Source organism: Bubalus kerabau, chromosome 5 (assembly GCF_029407905.1).
Source record: "Bubalus kerabau isolate K-KA32 ecotype Philippines breed swamp buffalo chromosome 5, PCC_UOA_SB_1v2, whole genome shotgun sequence".
Classification (NCBI taxonomy): Eukaryota; Metazoa; Chordata; class Mammalia; order Artiodactyla; family Bovidae; genus Bubalus; species Bubalus kerabau.
The window spans coordinates 61,227,420-61,249,849 of NC_073628.1; the positions used below are offsets into that span (position 1 = coordinate 61,227,420).

Genomic DNA, 22,430 nt, shown 5'->3' on the forward strand with positions numbered 1-22,430 from the left:
AACTATATATAATTGAAACTTTGAAAAAGAGGCATACAGAAGTTGGGACTACAAGGGCAGACTGGATACCTAACAGAAATTGCCTGATTTTATGGGTCAAAGGAGGAAAGATATGTGTAAATATAGACACAAGAAAAACAGAGCAGTTTTATCATATTTTAATTATATATGAAGTGCAGTCTCCAGAATGGGCAGTTGAAAGCCAGGTGTACCACAAATAAGATATTTTAATCGAACTTAAAGTGTTCCACTTCATCATCACCACTGGATATAAATTTTGACAGCTGCCTTAAGAACATTAGCAGCTGGAATTATCATCATCTGATTCCTCAAAGTTCTAATATTTTAACTCTCTGCTACTGCTGCTGCTAAGTCACTTCAGTCGTGTCTGACTCTGTGCGACCCCATAAGATGGCAGCCCACCAGGCTCTCCCGTCCCTGGGATTCTCCAGGCAAGAACACTGGAGTGGGTTCCCATTTCCTTCTCCAATGCATGAAAGGGAAAAGTGAAAATGAAGTCACTCAGTCATGTCCGATTCTTAGCGACCCCATGGATTGCAGCCTACCAGGCTCCTCCATCCATGGGATTTTTCCAGACAAGAGTACTGGAGTTGGGTGCCATTGCCGTCTCCAATTTTAACTATCAGATGGCAAAAAAAAAAAAAAGCATTATTATACTTGCTAGTTGTATCTTTGATGCCTTATATAAAATCTTTTCACACTGATTTTGGGTCAGAGTTACTCCTGCTCATGTTATTTTTCTGAGGAGTGTTTGAAGAACATTCATCTTTTGGCCCTAAAACTGAGTACTACTACTCAATAGGCCAACATTCATTCTTCTACTTTTTCTTCTTTAAGTATCTTTTCTTTTAAAAAATAATTCGTTTAAGTTTCATTCATTTAAAAGATGAAAAAATAACTAATTTCTAAGTAGAACTAGCTTCTTTCCAAAGCTCAGCACTATATCCCCATAAGCTTTCTAGACATTTCCATTAGCGCATTGAACAATGTACTGAAACCCCAGCTCCTCACCTCTCTTTCCTCCCCACCCAAAGACTGCTCTTTTCTGCTTGGAAAAGTGCCTCACCTTCATGACTTGTTTCAATTAGAGAGGTGTTTTTTTTTTGTTTCTTTTTTGTAACCATAGATTTTAACTCTTAAAGCCATGTGAGAGCCATTCTTTTCCAATTCCCAGAACAAAGAACAAGTCTTACACTTGGCCTCCATAAATTTATTCCATAGGCTTTTGTCTTTACAACCCTCATCTAGATGTTTTGACAGAATCTTATTTCCATCCTGCCAATCAATTCCATTCCTTCATAGACAGCTCTTTCAAAAAACTGAACCCTTTCAATCCCAGCTGAAATCTCCCAGAAAACTGGCAATATCTACAAGTAGACTTCTAATTGCTGGCATATTACTAGTATCAACTTTGGTTCTAAACAACTTGCATAGATCCACTGTATGCTCTGCATCACAGAATGTCCTCACCCTTCCGAGTCACTGGCCTTATTGCTTATTTTCCTGGTTATAGACGCACACACACATCCTGTGGACCTAACACCCACCAATTCAAGTTAATCTTTGGCATTAGTTTTATGTCACTAATACAATCTGGAGTTAACTACCTTGTGTAATCAGGCCTTGGTCTAGAAAAACCTTAGAACCATGGGTCTCGGTGGTAGCTTCTTATCGGGGTCCTGCCTTGGTTGAATCCAGGGATTCCCTCAGGATGACGGTGTCGGTGATTAGAATAGCGACAGCTTAGTTAAGTATTAACTAGAGGTATAAAGAGTGGTTAAATAGGGATAGCTCAGTGAGAAAATTCAGTGGAGCAAAGAGGCTGAATAACTTGGTTTATGTGGAAAACCAATAAAACTCCAAGACAAGGAGTTTGTGTCACCTACGTAGGCCACAGGCATCCTCCCATTCTCCCAAAGGAGAGGAGACAGTAAGCCCTCCCCAGTCAGATCTTAGAAGCCCAGGCAAAATTAGTAGGCTTAACGAGCCTCCTTTCTCCAGATGGGAATTCAGCCAGAAGGTGAGAGAAAGAACGACATGGGGAGACCAAGCTTCGGTGAGCAAGGCCCCTAGCTTTATTTTCAACAAGGGCTTTTATACCCTAAGTTGCACATAAAGGATAATGGGGGTATGAAATCATGCAAAGTCAGCAGTCTTTGATCCTTATCGAAACCAGGGTTTCTTTTCTGCAAACTTACCATACACAAATGGTTTAGGTGATTTACATCATCTTCTGGCCAGAAGGCCTGTTAACATTTCATGACTCTGACCAAGGTTTGTCAACCGTAAGACTTATTTTCTCTAAGAGTAATAATTTTAAAGTTTGACACCATCCTCCAAAGGTGTTAGATAAAGTTGCATTCCTATAGGGCAAAGGTGCAATGGGTTTACAACAAAGGAAAGAATTTATTACCTTAAGGGTCTAAAGTTGTTAACACCAAGGCCACTACTTATTTTTTCTACATAGCAACTATATTAATTAATACACTTCCAAGGGTACAATACAGGGGATGTGGAAACTTAGCAGCAAGCATATGCTCAACAATGAAATCTTCTACTAGTTCTATTCTGACAATTTCTAACTCTCCGAGAGGCTCTATACTATTTGAATATCTTAAACTTCCCATGCCTCTTGCGGTTGGGAGACTGTAAACAATCGTATGTGTAGCTGTAGGAGTCCGGGTAAACCTGTCAGGCAAGTTAGAGAGCCATCTGAGGGGTTTGTGAACTAAAACACTCTTGTCACGCCCAGGAACTTTATTAACTAGAGCTGTAAGTTAACTCTTTTTCAGAGGGAGAGATGGTGGTGGGGGATGGCCCCCCATAAAGTCAGAGGTGTAGGTGAGAGCACAAAGCAGTAAAGTAGGCAGACTCTGGTTTGGGGGTAGATGCTCAGGCAGGCCCAGAGGGGCACCCTTGAGATCTGGCTTGCCTTGCCCACCAAAACTCTCCCACATAACTTTGTTATGGGTCGGGACTCCCCTGCTGGCTCCCGGCAGCTTCTCATAAGGAATTTCTCTCCTAGGCTTACATCAACAGCTTCAAAACGACTTTTCTAACTTTTTGCCACTTTCTTGCTCATATATCCAAGTGCTCTTATTACCTAGAAGATTGAGCATAAATCCTTTATTTTCTAATCTAAAATCCTTCCAAAGTCAGGTTTAATATGTTTCCAATACTGCAAAGAATTAACTCATTTGAAAAGACCCTTATGGTGGGAAAGATAGAAGGCAGGAGAAGAAGGGGATGACAGAGGATGAGATGGTTGAATGGCATCACCGACTCAACAGACATGAGTTTGAGGCGGCTCTAGGAGTTGGTGATGGACAGGGAAGCCTGGCATGCCGCAGTCCATGGGGTCGCAAAGAGTTGGACACAACTGAGCAACTGAACTGAACTGAACTGAATATCGTGTTTAACTAGTTATTTGCAATGCAAATGCTAACAATACAAAGCTTTTACTCTGGTCACACTAGGCTCTGTAGTATTGCCAGCTGGCACACATTATGCGATGCCTAGGTACTGCATTTTCTCAAGCCATTTCCATGTTCTGCAATGATCTCTCCTCTCCACCTGCACAAATCCTATCTACCCTAAGAGTCTAGTTCAAGTCCTCCATCTTTAGAATCAGAGTAACTCACAATGATGCCTTTTTTCCCTGAGTTTAGAAAAACACTATCTCATTTAATGCATGCTTAACTCATGTGACAGTTATGCTATAGAGACCACACTTTTAAAGCAGCACTTTAACACTTTTATGAACATGAATAATACCAATTCCTACTATAGACCCTTTCCTAATAAAGATTTTGACCCATTTACCTTGGCTTTGAAAAGTCTAAGGGATTTAGAATTAGCTAGTGTGGGATATTTTAGGTTTTCCTTTGAACTTCTTTCTTGTTTTTATTCCACAGATTTTCTATCATTTGTCCAAATGTATTTCAATATATTGAATATATTGAAATATATTGAAAACAAAATTCAAGTTGTCTTCTATACCTCTACCATCCTAGGATGCTTTTGTATAGTATGACACACAGCAATACACAATGCAGTACACAAAATGCATTTGTTTATTGAACACCAAAATTAGACTTCAATTTTATAAGTGTTTCTATCACAAAAACAATATGGGGCTTTATGGGGAAATAAAAATATAAAAATAAATAAATGTGTGGTTTTCTGAAAATACAGGCCTTATGTGAGACACATCAACTTACACAACATCATTCAGCTCCCGTGTGGTGTCTGGAGATGGGTTTATCCCCATGTAGGACAGGGTATTTTGATGATCATTCATTTCATCTACAAGATAAATAAATGCCAAGTTAGTTATATCCCTCTGGGCCTGCCTGAGCATCTACCCCCAAACCAGAGTCTGCCTACTTTACTGCTTTGTGCTCTCACCTACACCTCTGACTTTATGGGGGGCCATCCCCCACCACCATCTCTCCCTCTGAAAAAGAGTTAACTTACAGCTCTAGTTAATAAAGTTCCTGGGCGTGACAAGAGTGTTTTAGTTCACAAACCCCTCAGATGGCTCTCTAACTTGCCTGACAGGTTTACCCGGACTCCTACAGCTACACATACGATTGTTTACAGTCTCCCAACCGCAAGAGGCATGGGAAGTTTAAGATATTCAAATAGTATAGAGCCTCTCGGAGAGTTAGAAATTGTCAGAATAGAACTAGTAGAAGATTTCATTGTTGAGCATATGCTTGCTGCTAAGTTTCCACATCCCCTGTATTGTACCCTTGGAAGTGTATTAATTAATATAGTTGGTATGTAGAAAAAATAAAATAAAAAAATAAAAAGCAGCAGTAATTGAAATTCAATTGCAAAATGTCATATTCTGATTGTAAAATACATATACTTATCAAATTATGTAAATCTTTCTCTCCTTTACATATATTACTTCCTTTTCTCCGGATACATCTACATGTATACACTTACTTATCTCTCAGTCTCCGCCAATTCATTTAACAATTTATCTGTTATTGTGTGTAAAGCCTGGCTATTTACTGAGCAAGTAACAAAAAACAATTCATTGTGTCTTCAGCTGTAGGTTAGGTGAAAGTGTAGGATTACCCAATTGAGATATGAACCAAGTGTGGACTGTGAGGAAAGCTGAGCGCCGAATAATTGATGCTTTTGAACTGTGGTGTTGGAGAAGACTCTTGACAGTCCCTTGGACCGCAAGGAGATCCAACCAGTCCATTCTGAAGGAGATTAGCCCCGGGATTTCTTTGGAATGATGCTAAAGCTGAAACTCCTGTACTTTGGCCACTTCATGGGAAGTGCTGATTCACTGGAAAAGACTCTGATGCTGGGAGGGATTGGGGGCAGGAGAAGAAGGGGACGACAGAGGATGAGATGGCTGGTTGGCATCACTGACTCGATGGACGTGAGTCTGAGTGAACTCCGGGAGTTGGTGATGGACAGGGAGGCTTGGCGTGCTGCAGTTCATGGGGTTGCGAAGAGTCGAACATGACTGAGTGACTGAACTGAACTGAAATGAAATGAACAATTTTAGTGCTTCCCAGCTTGATGGAAAATGTGTGTGTGTGTGTGTGTGTGTGTCTGTGTGTGTGTGTGTGTATAAATAAGCAAACTGACAAATAAAAATTAAAAAAAGAATTAGGGAATCTATTTCTTTTTTAATAATATTTTTAAAGTATGTATTGAATTTGTTACAATATTGCTTAGTTGTTTTTTATGTTTTTGGATTTTTGGCTCCCAGGCATGTGGGATCTTAGTTCCCGACTAAAGACTGAACCCACAACCCACTCCCCTTACTTTGGAAGGGCAAATCCTAACCACTAGACTGCCAGGCAAATACTGCCTAGGGACTGTATTTTCAAATATATTGGAGGAATATAATTCAAAAGGGAATTGAGGACAGCAGTTCAGACACCCAATTTTGGAAGGAAATCAGAATGAAGCAGAAGACTTCCCTTCCAGTTACCACCTGAGAACTCATGGTGAACGAAGAACAAATGAGTAAATGTAGGTACAGCTCTTAGAAACATGTACGTCAGAGTGTCAGCACTATCTGATAGTTCCATTAATAAGTCTGGAAAAAATAACAGTACTTCCAGAGACAGCATCTAGAAGGCTATAGACTACGGAAGGAAGGAAAGAGATTTTAATATACATTCTCTTGTAACCTGTGAATTTTCCACAAGTGTGTTATTCTCGATGCTTTTAATATAAAATATTTTTATAAACTAAGCCCCACGTCATGGCACGTGACACCCACTTTGGTCCCAAGGTGAGGAATTCAGACAGGGTGCAGTGGGGATGGCTATTTCTGCTCTAGGATGTTGGGGTCTCAGGAGAGGAGACTCACCAGTTGGGGTTGATACTAACACTAGGGGCTGGACTCCTCTGGAGGTGACGTCACTGCCACGTCTGCAGCTGAAGCCGGGCTTGCTGGCGGAGATTCAGGAAGCCTTCCCACGAGGCCTGGGCTTCCTCCTAGAAGGCAGAACCGCCGAGTTCATTGTGGGTGGTGGACGGCTCCAGCAGGAGGTTGACCTGAGTGGCTCATGGCCTTTTCAGGCTTAACTGTGGACATTACACAGTGTTATTTCCAGGACATCTGTCAGTGGTAAGTAAGCCCTCATCACTCTGTATCAACTCTTGTTAAAAGAAAGGGCACTGGGACGACCCAGAGGGAGGGTATCGGGGGGGAGGAGGGAGGAGGGTTCAGGATGGGGAACACAGATATACCTCTGGTGATTCATTTCAATATTTGGCAAAACTAATACAATATTGTAAGTTTAAAAATAAAATAAAATTTAAACTTCCTACTGTAAAAAAAAAAAAAAGAAAGGGCCTAGACCCACATCTAAGTGGGTGAAACATAAAAGAAATTGCATAGGTGTTAAGATTTATACCTGTACATATCAGTTTAAAAATCATAGCAACACATTAAAAGATGCTCAGCATCATTAATCATCAGGGAAATGCAGATTAAAAAAAACAACCAGTGAGGTATACAAAAAACAAATGTTGGTGAGGATACTGAGAAAAGTGAACCCTCCCACACTGTTGGTGGGTATGTAAATTGCAACAGACACTACAGAAAACAGTATAAAGGTTCCTCAACAAAATAAAAATAGAGCTACCATATGATCTAGCAGTTCTACTCCTGAGTAGATATTTGAAGAAAACCAAAACCACTATTTCAAAAAAGTACATGAAGCCGACTGTTCAAAGCAGTATTATTCACAGTTGCCAAGATATGAAAGTAACCTAAGTATCCAGCAGCCAGTGAATGGATAAAGAAGATGTTATGTGTGTGTGTGTGTGTGTGTATGTGTGTGTGTGTATTCATATATATATATATATATCTTCACAGACATACAATAGAATACTACTCATCCATAAAAATTAAAATATGCCATTTGTAGCAACATGGATAGATTTGGAAGGTATTATGCTCAGTGAAATAAATCAGAGAAAGACATATACTGAATGATATCCCTTATGTGTGGAATATCAGTAACACAATAAACTAGTGAATGTAACAAAAAAGAAGCAGACTCATAGATAGAGAGCCCAAACTAGTGGTTACCAGTGGTTACCATTTCTTTCTCCAGGGCACCTTCCCCACCCAGGACTTGAATCCTCATCTCCTGCATTGGCAGGCAGATTCTTTACTTCAGAAGGAAAGCCCAGGGAAGCCCACAGATACGTATGAAGATAGATATAGATATAGATATAGATATATAACTGAATCACTTTGCTGTATACCTGAAATTAATACAACATTGCAAATCAACTATACTTCAATCAAAGTTAAATATTAGTTCAAAAAATAAACACACTTTTAAATGGCCTACAGGTAATTTGACTCAAAGCAGAGTAAGCAATAATTTCAGTATCAGCATTTATATATCTCCACTACATAAGACTGTTCAAGTGACCCCTGCTCCCTTCCCACTGTATGCTCCTACCTCTATCTCTAGTCTCAGGCCTCACTCTGATGTCAAACACTACACGTGCACAGCTTGCACTGTGCAGTCTGGGAGAAGGAAAATCCCAGTTTCATTGTTTAATAGCCATGTGAGTGTTCTGAACTTAATATTATCATCCGACACTTTTCTGTTGCAGTCTTAATTCTGTATCTACACAGAGAGAAAGCCATGAGAGAACCCTAGGAGAAGGCCGTCATCTCAAAGCCAAGGATGGACTGCTCAAGAAAATCCAACTCGACCTTAAATCCCAGCCTCCAGAACATGAGAGAATAGTGTTCGGTCTTTTAAACAACCGGGTCTGTGGTATTTTGTGATGGCAGGCCTAGTAAACTAAGATAAGACTCTAAAACATCTTTGAATCTAAATTACTTTATTTATATAGCTTGTAATTACAATGTATTGACGAACGAGTGAAATAATCTAGAGACAATGGTGTACATACCTATGAATTTTATTTTCTCTTGGTATGTTTTTCCTGTGACTTCCAATTCCAATGACCTACTCATTGAACTCATTCTCAGGGCTTCCCTGGTGACTCAGAGGTAAAGAAACCACCTGCCAATTCAGGAGATGTGGTTTTGATCCCTGGGTTGGGAAGATCCCCTGGAGAAGGAAAAGACAACCCACGCCAGTATTCTTGCCTGGAATATCCCATGATCAGAGAGGCCTGGTGGGCTACAGTCCATGGGGTCGCAAAGACTCAGACACAACTTTGCACCTAAACAGCAAACTCAATCCCGTCAAGGTTCATGTTATACAGATAGGGGCAAAGACAATGAGAAGAGAAAAAGTTAATAGTCCAAGGCATTTAGAGAAAGTTCGCTTGCATAAAATTTACAAAATATTATTCAGATACTATCTTGTTTTATTTTTACTTTCCTCTCATTCTGGTAATACTATTCTTCGTGAATATGTCTGTTAGAATATTATTGCTTTTCTTGAAATGAAAAATTTTGAATTGCATAACACTCTTAGAAATTCTCACAGTATTACAATGTAAGTAAATAGAAAATGAAAATGACTTCATCTTGTTGTCTAAGCAATTAATGCATTTTGGTTTCCTATTTCAATGCCAATTTGTTGGGGCTCCCAAATCTTCTGCCTGGAACTTGTGAGTCGTATTCAAGTGTGCCATCAACTCAAGAGAAGGGATCTTTCTCTGCTGCAATCTGCCTCACTTCAGAGTCCCATAGACTCCTTACAGTGTTTTCTTGACAAAAAGCTGATAATCATGATTAATCCCTCACTTTCTTTCACTTCCCATTTCACATCTGCTAGTTCAACCTTCAGACCACCTACCCAACCTCCACCTCCACCAATTCTGAATCAAATCTCCCCTTACATTAGTTCTTTCCAGTCCTTGAACCACAAACCATAAAAAGGATCAGACCTCACATCTCAACTCTCCTCCAGCAAGGGGGCTTTGCCTCACAGGGCAGTCCCACACATGCTCTTTTTCTCCATCAATTTCCCCGATCCCCATTATCTCTAATTAAAGGCAGGGAGAAGAAAGGAACTGGTATTACCTACATCTGGTGATTCTAGGCTAGCTCCCTTTTTAATTGTGTGTGTGCCCGTAGGGTCCACCTCTTTGCGGTCCAATGGAGTGTAGCCCACAAGGCTCTCCTGTCCATGGATTTCTCCAAGCAAGAATAATTCGGAGTGGGCAGTTATTTCCTTCTCCAGGGGATCTTCCCAGCCCAGGGACTGAACTTGAGTCTCTTGCTTCTTCTACATTGAAAGGCAGATTCTTTACCTCTGTACCATCTGAGAAGCCCATCTTTACATACATGACATTATTACACTCATTTCATAGACAATGAAACCAATGATTATCTGAAATATTTGTGTAGCTCTGTGAATAAGTGTCAATTTAGCTAACTAGTAGTGACACTGGGATTCAAACCCAGATAAATCTGGGGCCAATGTCCACACCCTATCTACACCATCCTGCCTTGAAGGCCTTCTTTAGCACTTCTCATTGGCCTCCCTGGGATCCTAGAAAGACTGTTGTGGCAGGTGGTAAGAGGATGTGGTTTAAGAAACAGAAAAAAAAGAATCTGAAGACCATTTCTTCACATGTAAAAGAGAGAAAATTTCTAACACGGAGAGTTATTTAATGAAATCAAAAGTGAAAGTGAAAGTGGCTCATTCATGTCAGACTCTTTGTCACCCCACGGACTATACAGACCATGGAATTCTCTAGGCCAGAACACTGGAGTGTGTAGCCTTTCCCTTCACCAGGGGATGTTCCCAACCCAGGGATTGAACCCAGGTTTCCCACATTGCAGGCAGATTCTTTACCAAATGAGCCTCAAGGGAAGTCCAAGAATACAGGGGTGGGTAGCCTATCCCTTCTCCAGCAGGTCTTCCCAACCCAGGAATGCAACTGGGGTCTCCTGCACTGCTGGTGGTTTCTTTACCAACTGAGCTCTCAGGCAACTCCAAGAATCAGATAAAGAATCTAGCACTGTTACTGCTGCTAAGCTGCTGTTGCTAAGTCATGTCAGTCGTGCCCGACTCTGGGCGACCCCATAGACGGCAGCCCATCAGGCTGCCGTCCCTGGGATTCTCCAGCCAACAATATTGGAGTGGGTTGCCATTTTCTTCTCCAGTGAATGAAAGTGAAAAATGAAAGTGAAGTCGCTCAGTCGAGTCCGAGTCTTCGCGACCCCATGGACTGTAGCCTACCAGGCTCCTCCGTCCATGGGATTTCCCAGGCAAGAATACTGGAGTGGCTTGTCATTGCCTTCTCCTTAGCACTGTTAGTAGGGAAGAATAAGATCACACACAGATATATACCTTGCTACTTTTCCTAACCCCTTTCTGATTAAACAGATCTAAACACACACACACACACACACACACACAGTAATTCAGGTCAGGCCATCTGTGTTCTTGTTGACTTCTGCAAATTCACCACCTAACACCTCAGTTTATGTCAACTTCCTTGACTTCCTCACTGTTCCTGGCAGGCACATCCACACAGGGGTGCCTTTGCTTTAGACATCTTCTCTGCCTGCCGAGTTCATCCCCAAGACTTATATCTGTCATTGAGCAAATAAAGATTTTAAAAACTAAGATCAATCTCTGGCCATTTTGTTGGCCAATTGTATCTTCTTTGTCAGTCATAATAAGAGTTTTTAATATGTCTCTGCTGATTGATCATTTGCAATAGAAGTCAAAATTACAATTATTTAATTCCACAGGTTGCTTTGGAGGGCTATAAAACAGAAAATTGATACTGTTTGATCTTTTTCACAGTTCTTCCTTTATGGAAGCTTACCTTTTGTAATGAAAATGTACTACTAAACCACTTTGACATTTTCCTTAATGTGCACAAAAACAGATATACACAATAGATCAGAATAGAATGGAAAACAAACTTAAAAATGTCATTGTGGAATATTGTGAAGTGCTCTGAATATTTACCATTGTAAGAAAATGTCCAAGAATAGCGTATATGGAAAGTATTTCTAAATTGTACAGAATTTATTAAAAAAAATAAACCACCATTCGCTATCGTTTGAAAAAAGAAAATATCCAAAAAGGTGTTAGTAATTTTTCTTAATCTGTTTTCAATATTGTTTGAAGCTAGGGTTTGAAAATTTAACAGAAATATAGATCAATGGAACAAAATAGAAAGTCCAGAGATAAATCCACGCACATATGGAAACCTTATCTTTGACAAAACAGGCAAGAAGATACAATGGAGAAAAGACAATCTCTTTTTAACAAGTGGTGCTGGGAAAACTGGTCAACCACTTGTAAAAGGATGAAACTAGAACACTTTCTAACACCATACACAAAAATAAACTCAAAATGGTTTAAAGATCTAAACGTAAGACCAGAAACCAGAGGAAAACACAGGCAAAACACTCTCCAACATAAATCATAGCAGGATCCTCTATGACCCACCTCCCAGACTAATGGAAATAAGAGCAAAAATAAACAAATGGGACCTAATTAAACTTAAAAGCTTTTGTACAATGAAAGAACCTATAAGCAAAGTGAAAAGACAGCCTTCAGAATGGGAGAAAATAATAGCAAACAAAGCAACTGACAAAGAATTAATCTCAAAAATATACAAGCAACTCCTGCAGCTCAATTCCAGAACAATAAATGACCCAATCAAAAAATGGGCCAAAGAACTAAACAGTTCTCCAAAGAAGACACACAGATGACTAACAAACGCATGAAAGGATGCTCAACATCACTCATTATCAGAGAAATGCAAATCAAAACCATTATAAATTTAAAGAATAAATAAACTGGAAAGTATATCATAAAAAATAAAATTTATTATGATAAATATAATATCATTTATGAGATGGCTTTGACTTACAGACTACAAAAGTAGGTTTCACTCTATTTTATATATTAGTTTAATATTTAAAAAAAAAAAAAGAATCACTTGCCCTTTGGCTCTGACCAATCAGATAAAAAATTCTAACTTTTTTTTTAAATCTATCTAGTTTTTGTATGGTTGTATGATAGGCAAGTTTACAGGAAATATTTACCTTAAAGATATTACTGTTGTTGAAATTAACTTTTCTTAGAAATGTGTTTTTCACTGCCAAGATAAGAACCCAAAGTAGTACAGGGAATTATTATTTGATTTTTTTGTTTGTTTGTTTTTTTCCAGTGGTATTCCTCAGAATAGTTGGAAATTCCCCAGATTTATAAAATATCAATATGAAAAATATAATAACTATTCTATAAAATCTAATTGCATAGGAATTGAAAAATATCCTCTGTTTATTAAAAGGTTTTAGGAATGGAGAGTTTATAAGGGGTTCTCTCTTGAATGTGGGAGAAAAAGTATGCCCCACATTCCACAACCAAAAACAACATTATTGAAGACACACAGCATTACTCAGTGTCATGATAAGGCTGAAAATTCACAGGACAAATTCTATGAAAAAGTTAAGCCATTTATGATACTTATATATAGTAAACCTATATATGTAGTAAATATATATATAGTACAAAATCCATTAGCTCTAAAATTTGGTAGTGCCAATGAAAATTTTGACGTGATAGAAAAACTCCTAAGTATGATGTCCGTGACAAGCACAACTTAGTTCTGAGGTTTAACAATGTTTCAGAAGGGAGGTGGGGTTATTTTCTTTTTTTGCCACACCTTGTGGCTTGCAGGGTCTTAGTTTCTTGACCAAGGATCCAATCCTGGGCCTGGGCAGTGAAAGTTCAGAGTCCTAACCATTGGACCACTGAGGAAGTCCTGTAATGTCTTAACAATGCTCATATGAAACTGGCCACATTTAGGACATCTAACTACTGACAGTTCTCCCCAAATGGTCAAAGCTGTTAGACCGTTAATTTAACTGAGGTGGCAACATTTTTCAAGGCCATGAAACATAAGTCAGTTCCCTGCATAAGGGTCTTAGAGTTACTCTCCGTTAGAAAATTAAAACAGAAGACATACTGTTTGTAATAATTAAGTCTCTGAACCTTGTGTCCTCTTAGGGTCAGGCCACAGGCTATTCAGTTGTGGTAGATGAATCAGAGTACCAAGAACAATCTTCTTATACTGAAATTAAGATGCTTAGCTATGGCATCTTCCAGAGAGAATGGAAATTTTAAGAATTCATTTTATTGAATTGTTTTTTTTATTTTAATTTAATTGCAGGACAATTATTTTACAATATTGTATTGGTTTTGCCATACATCAACATGAATCCGCCATGGGTGTACACGTGTTCCCCATCCTGAACCCCCCTCCCATCTCCCTCCCCATACCATCCTGCTGGGTCATCCCAGTGCACCAGCCCCAAGCATCCTGTATCATGCATCGATTTTACAGAAGATCAAGAAAGGGTCTGATATTTACAAAACTAGTTTTATATTTCTCATTTCATGTTACAATAGTGTTGTGAATTTATTGCAGAACATTTTTGGAAAATAGAAACAAAAAACCAAAAATTAAATCACTGACACATCTACTGCATTAAAACAACTACTGTTAACATTCTGTTTTATACATATTCAACATTTTGTATGCATTTTAAAATATATACTTTACTTCTTTTTGAGAATATTATTTCATTAGCATCTTGGGAACCATCTTCTCATTGTTTTTCTGCCTCACTGATTGCTATTTTTAATGTTTAAAATTTTTTTAACTTAACATGTTTATTTATTTTTTACTTTACAATATTGTATTGGTTTTGCCATACATCAACATGCATCCGCCACAGGTGTACATGTGTTCCCCATCCTGAACCCCCCTCCCACCTCCCTCCCCATACCATCCCTCTGGGTCATCCCAGTGCACCAGCCCCAAGCTCCCTGTATCCTAAATTGAACCTAGACTGGCGATACATTTCTTATATGATAGCATACATGTTTTAATGCCATTCTCCCAAATCATCCCCCTCTCCCTCTCCCATGGAGTCCAAAACACTGTTCTATACATCTGTGTCTCTTTTGCTGTCTCGCATATAGGGTTGTCATTACCGTCTTTCTAAATTCCATATATATGCGTTACTATACTGTATTCATCTTTTTCTTTCTGGTTGACTTCACTCTGTATAATAGGCTACAGTTTAATCCACTTCATTAGAACTGATTCAAATGTATTCTTTTTAATGGCTGAGTAATACTCCATCGTGTACATGTACCAGGGCTTTCTTATTCTTAAAGAGAAATTTATTAATCAGTTGGCTCCAGATAGTCAGAGGAAACTCCTAAAACTGGCCTTTCTAGGTCCTCCTCACCATTCTATGCAAAACAAAGAACTCTGACCTGAAGAAAAAAAAATGGACAATAAGGTTGATCACACCCAGCTCCTAACTGGTCCCAGCTGGTCTCCAGAATTCCTTGCCCCAGCTGTTTAAGAAATACCTACTCCGAAGACTTCCCTGGCTTCCCTGTGGCTCAGACGGTAAAGTGTCTGCCTACAACGCAGAGGACCCGGGTTCAATCCCTGGGGCAGGAAGATCTCCTAGAGAAGGAAATGGCAACCCACTCCAGTATTCTTGCCTGGGAAATCCCATGGACAGAGAAGCCTGGTAGGGCTACAGTCCATGGGGTCACAAAGAGCTGGACATGACTGAGAGACTTCACTCACTCCAAACAACCTTGGAGAAGAACAGGCACCCGTAACAGTAGATGTCCACATATATGCCTATATATACTTACTCTTTTCTTGGGTTAGCGCAGCAGGTCATTAATCTGATGCTGCTCCTTCTTGTCTCATTAAAGGTGAATCCGTTCCGTAAAGTGCCGGTCTCCTTCTTTTTCCGAACCTCGCCTCCTCTAACTCCCTTGCCCTACACTGGTAAGAGCTGCCACATCAGTATTCTTAAACAGAAATCAGGAAGAACCTAAAGAAAAAGGGAATAGAGATAAGAGAAAGGCCAAAGCTCTCCTTATGGCCCTAAAGGGAGTTAACTTTAGGGCTACAAAGGTGGGAGGATACAAGCAAAAACCTGAAGTCTTTTTTTGTTGTGGCAAGAATGGACACTTTAAGAGACAATGCCCCCAAGGCAAGCAGAGGCCACCACCAAGGCCCTGCCCCACTTGCAAGGGAGATCACTGGAAGAGTAATATCCCCAGGGACGTAGGTTTCAGGTGTCAGAAACTCAGACACAAGATCAAGATTCACGGGGCCCAGGGCTTCCCACTTTGGCTTCTGTCCTCATTACCACACAGGAGCCTCAGGTGACTCTAACTAGAAGAGGCCATCCTGTTAAATTCCTACTGGATACGGGAGCCACTTTCTCAAGCCTCCTGTGTAATCCGGGTCCTCCTTCTACTAAGTCAGCTACTAAAGGTGGCATTTCTGGAAAGCCAATTACAAAACTCTTTACACAACGGTTGAGTTGTAACTGGGATTCTCTTTTTTCTCATGTGTATATGTGCCTGTGCTCAGTCGTGTCCACCTCTCCGACTCTACGACCCCTTGGACTGCAGCCCGCCAGACTCCTCGGTCCAAGGGATTTTCCAGGGAAGAATACAGGAGGGGGTTGCCATTTCCTCCTCCAGGGCATCTCCCCCACTCAGGGATCGAGCTTGCATCTTTTGCAATTGCCTGCATTAGCAGGCTGATTCTTTTCTACTGTGCCACCTGGGTATCCAAGTCAGCACAGGGCGCCTGGCGTGCTTGGCGTGGGGTGAAGGGCCGTGGCAGCAAAACTCCACGAATTGAAGAAGGGGGAGGGTGATCAGCCGAGGCCGGGTGATCTGCTCCTCCCATGGGGAGGCCGAAGGATCCCCCACACTCCATCCACTAGGGATGCAGCATCCTTCCCCAAAGTTCTGATGGGGAGACCCTCCTCGAGGGCCCGGGCGCTGGAAGTGGGGCTAAGGACACCAGTCGGGCACATCAGGGACGGCCGTGGCCCCTCACTTCCACCCCCCCTCCCCAGGGGTGGCGGTATAGGCATGGTAGCCAGCCGGTGACCTGTGCACACTTGGACGAGCGCACCGCAGGGGGCTTCGCGCCGGGGGCTTAGGCGCTCTTCCTGGTCCAGCACGCGACAACATCAGCGGACAGAAGGAGGCAAAGGGCAATGGAGACGGGGCAAGGCGGGCCGGGGAAGCGAGAAGCACCAGGGCGCAGGCCCAGGGATCAGAGGATAGGACGAACGAGGCACAAATGGAGTGCTGCCACGTAGCCCACGTGGCATAGATGCAGCAGAGGCATAGAACCGACAGTGGAGGTGGGGTGGCCGCCAGCTACTGCGAGGGGCCCGGAAGCCATTCTGAATGACCCGGAAGCGAAGCTGCTTCTGCGTCAGGCCACGGAATCTGACCGCAAGAAACCTCCAGCGCAGGAGCGCTCCCCTGGCACCCAGGATGTCTATTGCCCTTCCTGGCCCCCATGGAGCTCCCCTATAGGGGCTTGAGCCGACCACCGCCAACACCCAGAGCCACAAGTGGCCCGGGAGAGCACTCTCCAGCCATGTACCGGTGCCTCCACAGCCCTCACGTGCAACTTGTCGTGCCCAGCTTCCCCCCTCGGGGACCGAGGGCACTTCTGTGCCCGGAGACACCACCAGCCATGGAGGCCAGGGAAGGACACCACATGAGGCGAGACGGGTTAGGTCCTAAACAGGGTAAGGGGGCACTGGGCGGTCACCAGTGTGGGGCGGGCCGGGAGCGGGGAAAAGCTGGAAGTGACGGGGAAGAGCAATAAACACGCACAGGGAGGGCCGGGGGACAGGGGCACGCGCGCTGTCTGGTGATCACAAAGACTGAGTCACGGCCGGCCACCTAGTTTTCAAGTAGGAATATTGCTATTTTTAAACAAAAACACGTCCACACCTGTTAAAGGATTTTGAGAGGCAGGTTGGAACCGCTGACCCTTATGTATACTATCAGCTGATTGAGTAGAATGATTTGAATTTGTTTCATGAATATAAAGATATTTTGCTGCATTGTTTTCCAAACGTATACTACAGATTTACACTCCAAATAGTAACAGAGATGAATTTCAGGTGTTTAATACATTCATCACCTTTGGGTAATTTTTTTTCTTTTTTGTTTTATTCATCCTGTTGAGTATGTAATGGGTCCTAATTTTCTTGAATACATATGTTTCCTGATGACTAATGATATTATGCAAGTAAGCTTTTGGGTCATCACTTTTTTTGGCCAAATTTTGTTGGGTTATTTGCCGTATTAGTACATTAAACTTCTTTATAATTGGGACTATGAGTCTTTTCTTAGAATAATATATATTTCAAATAAGTTTCTTCATACTTTGGCCTGTGTATTTACTCAGAAAATGCATTTGGTAAGCAGAAGTTCTTATTCATAATATATTTCAGTTCCTTTTATTTTCCTGTGTAGTTATTACTTTTCAAATCCTGGATAAGAAATAATTCCTACTCCAAGATTTTGAAAATGTTTCCTTATGCTTTATCTTCTAAGAGACAATTCTATTTTTATTTGCACTTATCTCTATAATCTATCTAGAATATATTTCTGTGTTTAGGGTGAGGTTGCTGTTGTTGTTTAGTCACTAAGTCCAACTCTTTGTGACCCCATGGCCTATAGCCCTCCAACCTCCTCTGTCCATGTAATTTTCCAGGCAAGAATACTGGAATGGGTTGCCATTTCCTCCTCCAAGGGACCTTCCCAACCCAGCAATAGAACCTGTGTCCCCTGTCTCCTGCTTGGCAGGTGGATCGTTACCACTGAGCCACCTGGGAAGCCCTTAGTATGAGGTAGGTGGTTACATTATTATTATTTTTTCCTGTGTGCTTATTTAAACAAACTCATTCAATTTCTTAAAAATAGTAGAATTTCCTCTCACTTCACTGCAGTGGAACATTTCTTACACATAACATATAAACTTTATAAAGTAAAACACATAACTTTATAAAGTATTAATATATGTTTGTCTGGCTTCTGTTTTACTGGCCATTTTTTTTTTCTTCCTTTTTTTACACTAATGCTTCACAGTCTTATTTATCAATGGTTTATAAGAGCCTTGATATCTGGTGGTAAATGATGATGATACCAGCAATTGATATACCAGGCTCCTGTGTCCCTGCGATTCTCCAGGCAAGAACACTGGAGTGGGTTGCCATTTTCTTCTCCAATGCATGAAAGTGAAAAGTGAAAGTGAAGTCACTCAGTTATGTCTGACTCTTAGCCACCCCATGGACTGCAGCCTACCAGGCTCCTCCGTCCATGGGATTTTCCAGGCAAGAGTCCTGGAGTGGGGTGCCATTGTCTTCTTCGAAAATTGTGTTTACTAATCTTTATAATAAAGAAACTACTTAATCAGATGGTTGTATTGATGGCTATAATGATGTCTGTTAATATTTTTGCAAAATACAATATTCTCTGAAAATGTATGTATGTATATACCCTCTTGAGAGTCCCTTGAACGCTCAAGATCTTGAGAGCTCAAGGAGATCCAACTAGTCCATCCTAAAGGAAATCAGCCCTGAATATTCTTTGGAAGGACTGATGCTGAGGCTGAAGCTCTAATACTTTGGCCACCTGATGCGGAGCACCGACTAATTGGAAAAGGCCCTGATATTGGGAAGGATTGAAAGCAGGAGGAGAAGGGGACAAAAGCGGATGAGATAGTAGGATGGCATCACTGACTCAATGGACATGTGTTTGAGCAAGCTCCAGGAGTTGGTCATGGACAGGGAAGCCTCATGTGCTGCACTCCACGGGATTACAAGGAGTTAGACATGACAGACAGAGAAGGCAATGGCACCCCACACCAGTACTCTTGCCTGGAATATCCTATGGATGGAGGAGCCTGATAGGCTGCAGTCCATGGGGTCACTAAGAGTCTGACACAACTGAGCGACTTCACTTTCACTTTTCACTTTCATGCATTCGAGAAGGAAATGGCAACCCACTCCAGTGTTCTTGCCTCGAGAATCCCAGGGACCAGGAAGTCTGCCGGGCTGCCATCTATGGGGTCACACAGAGTCGGACACGACTGAAGCAACTTAGCAGCAGTACCAGCAAACATGACAGAACAACTGAACTGAACTGATACGTCAGTTCAGTTTAGTTCAATCACTCAGTCGTGTCTGACTCTTTACAACCGCATGAACTGCAGCACGCTAGGCCTCCCTGTCCATCACCAACTGCCTAAGGGCACAGGTGATCTTCCTGGTCCAGCACGCAACAACATTGGCGGACAGGAGGCAAAGGGCAATGTAGCGGGGACCAGGCGGGCCTGGGAAGCGAGATGCACCAGGGCGCAGCCCCAGGGATCAGAGGACAGGACGGACAAGGCACCAATGGAGTGCTGCCACGTAGGCCCACGTGGCAAAGACACAGCAGAGGCACAGAACCGACAGTGGAGGTGGGGTGGCCTCTAGCGACAGCGAGGGGCCCGGAAGCCATTCAAAATGACCCAGAAGCGAAGCAGCTTCTGCATCCCACCATGGAATCGAATCGCCAGAAGCCTCCAGCACAGGAGTGGTCCCCTGGCACCCTGGATGTCTACTGCCCTTCCTGGCCCCCATGGCACCCCCCTCTCGGGTCTTGCGCCCACCACCACCACCACCCAGAGCCACAACTGGCCCAGAGAACACTCTCCTGCTGCGTACCAGCGCCTCCACGGCCCTCATGTGCAACTTGCTGTGCCCAGCTTCCCCCCTTGGGGACCGAGGGCACTTCTCTGCCAAGGGACGCCACCGGCCATGGAGGCCAGGGAGGGACACCACATGAGGCGAGACTGGTTAGGTCCTAAACAGGGTAAGGGGGCACTGGGCGGTCACCTGTGTGGTGCAAGTCGGGAGGAGAGGGAAGCCAGAAGTGACAGGGAAGGGCAACAAACATGCACAGGGAGGGCCGGGGGAGAGTGGCACATGCGCTGTCTGGTGATCAGAAAGACCGAGTCATGGCCAGCCACCTAGTTTTCAAGTAGGAATATGGCTATTTTTAAACAAAAACACGTCCACACCTGTTAAAGGATTTTGAGAGGCAGATTGGAACTGCTCACCCTTATATATACTATCAGATGATTGAGTAGAATGATTTAAATTTGTTTCATGAATATAAAGATATTTTGCTGCTTTGTTTTCCAAAGGTATACTACAGATTCACACTCCAAATAGTAACAGAGATGAATTTCAGGTGTTTAATGCATTCATCACCTTTTGGTAATTTTTTTTTGTTTTGTTTTATTCATCTTATTGAGTATGTAATGGATCCTCATTTTCTTCAATACATATTTTTCCTGATGACTAATGATATTATGCAAGTAAGCTTTTGGGTCATCCCTTTCTTTTGCCAACTTTTGTTGAGTTATTTGCCTTATTAGTACATTAAACTTCTTTATAATTGGGACTATGAGTCTTTTTTTAGAATAACATATATTTCAAATAACTTTCTTCATACTTTGGCCTGTGTATTTACTCAGAAAATGCATTTGGTAAGCAGAAGTTCTTATTCATAATATATTTCAGTTCCTTAGATTTTCCTGTGTAGTTACTACTTTTAAATGCTGATTAAGAAATAATTCCCACTCCAAGATTTTGAAAATGTTTCCTTATGCTTTATCTTCTAAGAGACAATTCTATTTTTACTTGCACTTATATCTATAATCTATCTAGAATATATTTCTGTGTTTAGGGTGAGGTTGCTGTTGTTGTTTAGTCACTAAGTCCAACTCTTTGTGACCCCATGGCCTATAGCCCTCCAACTTCCTCTGTCCATGTAGTTTTCCAGGCAAAAATACTGGAATGGGTTGCCATTTCCTCCTCCAAGGGATCTTCCCAACCCAGGAATAGAACACATGTCCACTGTCTCCTGCTTGGCAGGTGGATCGTTACCACTGAGCCACCTGGGAAGCCCTTAGTATGAGGTAGGTGGTTACAATATTATTTTTTTCTCTGTGTGCTTATTTAAACAAACTCATTCAATTTCTTAAAAATAGTAGAATTTCCTCTCACTTCACTGCAGTGGAACATTTCTTACACATAACATAACTTTGTAAAGTATTAATATGTGTTTGTCTGGCTTCTGTTTTATTCTGTTTTACTGGCTTTTTTTTTTTCCTTCCTATTTTTACACTAATGCTTCACAATCTTATTTATCAATGGTTTATAAGAGCATTGATATCTGGTGGTAAACGATGATGATACCAGCAATTGATATACCAGGCTCCTGTGTCCCTGCGAATCTCCAGGCAAGAACACTGGAGTGGGTTGCCATTTCCTTCTCTAATGCATGAAAGTGAAAAGTGAAGGTGAAGTCGCTCAGTCGTGTCTGACTTTTAGTGACCCCATGGACTGCAGCCTACCAGGCTCCTCCGTCCATGGGATTTTCCAGGCAAGTGAGGTGCCATTGCCTTCTCCGAAAATTGTGTTTACTAATCTTTATAATAAAGAAACTACTTAATCAGATGGTTGTATTGATGGCTATGATGATGTCTTTTAATATTTTTGCAAAATACAATATTCTCTGAAAATGTGTGTATGTATATACCCTCTTGAGAGTCCCTTGAGCTCTCAAGATCTTGAGAGCTCAAGGAGATCCAACTAGTCCATCCTAAAGGAAATCAGTCCTGAATATTCATTGGAAGGACTGATGCTGAGGCTGAAACTGTAATACTTTGGCCACCTGATGCAGAGCACTGACTAGTTGGAAAAGGCTCTGAGATTGTGAAGGATGGAAGGCAGGAGGAGAAAGAGACAACAGAGGATGAGATGGTTGGATGGCCTCACTGACTTGATGGACATGAGTTTGAGCAAGCTCCAGGAGTTGGTCATGGACAGGGTAGCCTTATGTGCTACACTCCATGGGATTGCAAGGAGTTAGACATGACAGAAAACTGAACTGAACTGATACATCAGTTCAGTTCAGTCACTCAGTCGTGTCTGACTCTTTGCGACCCCATGAACTGCAGCACGCTAGGCCTCCCTGTCCATCACCAACTGCTGGAGTTTATCCAAACTCATGTCCATTACACAGGCCTCT

General features: G+C 41.8%; 1 long non-coding RNA gene across 1 annotated transcript; it reads right to left on the reverse strand.

The window, feature by feature from the left end:
• Positions 1-4,242: 4,242 nt before the first annotated feature.
• LOC129653902 (uncharacterized) lies at positions 4,243-8,710 on the reverse strand. Its single transcript, XR_008715259.1, has 3 exons — positions 8,446-8,710; positions 6,371-6,498; positions 4,243-4,326 (listed from the first exon to the last, which is right to left on the reverse strand). It is a non-coding gene; the product is annotated as an uncharacterized LOC129653902 (long non-coding RNA).
• Between the last annotated feature and the right edge of the window lie 13,720 nt (positions 8,711-22,430).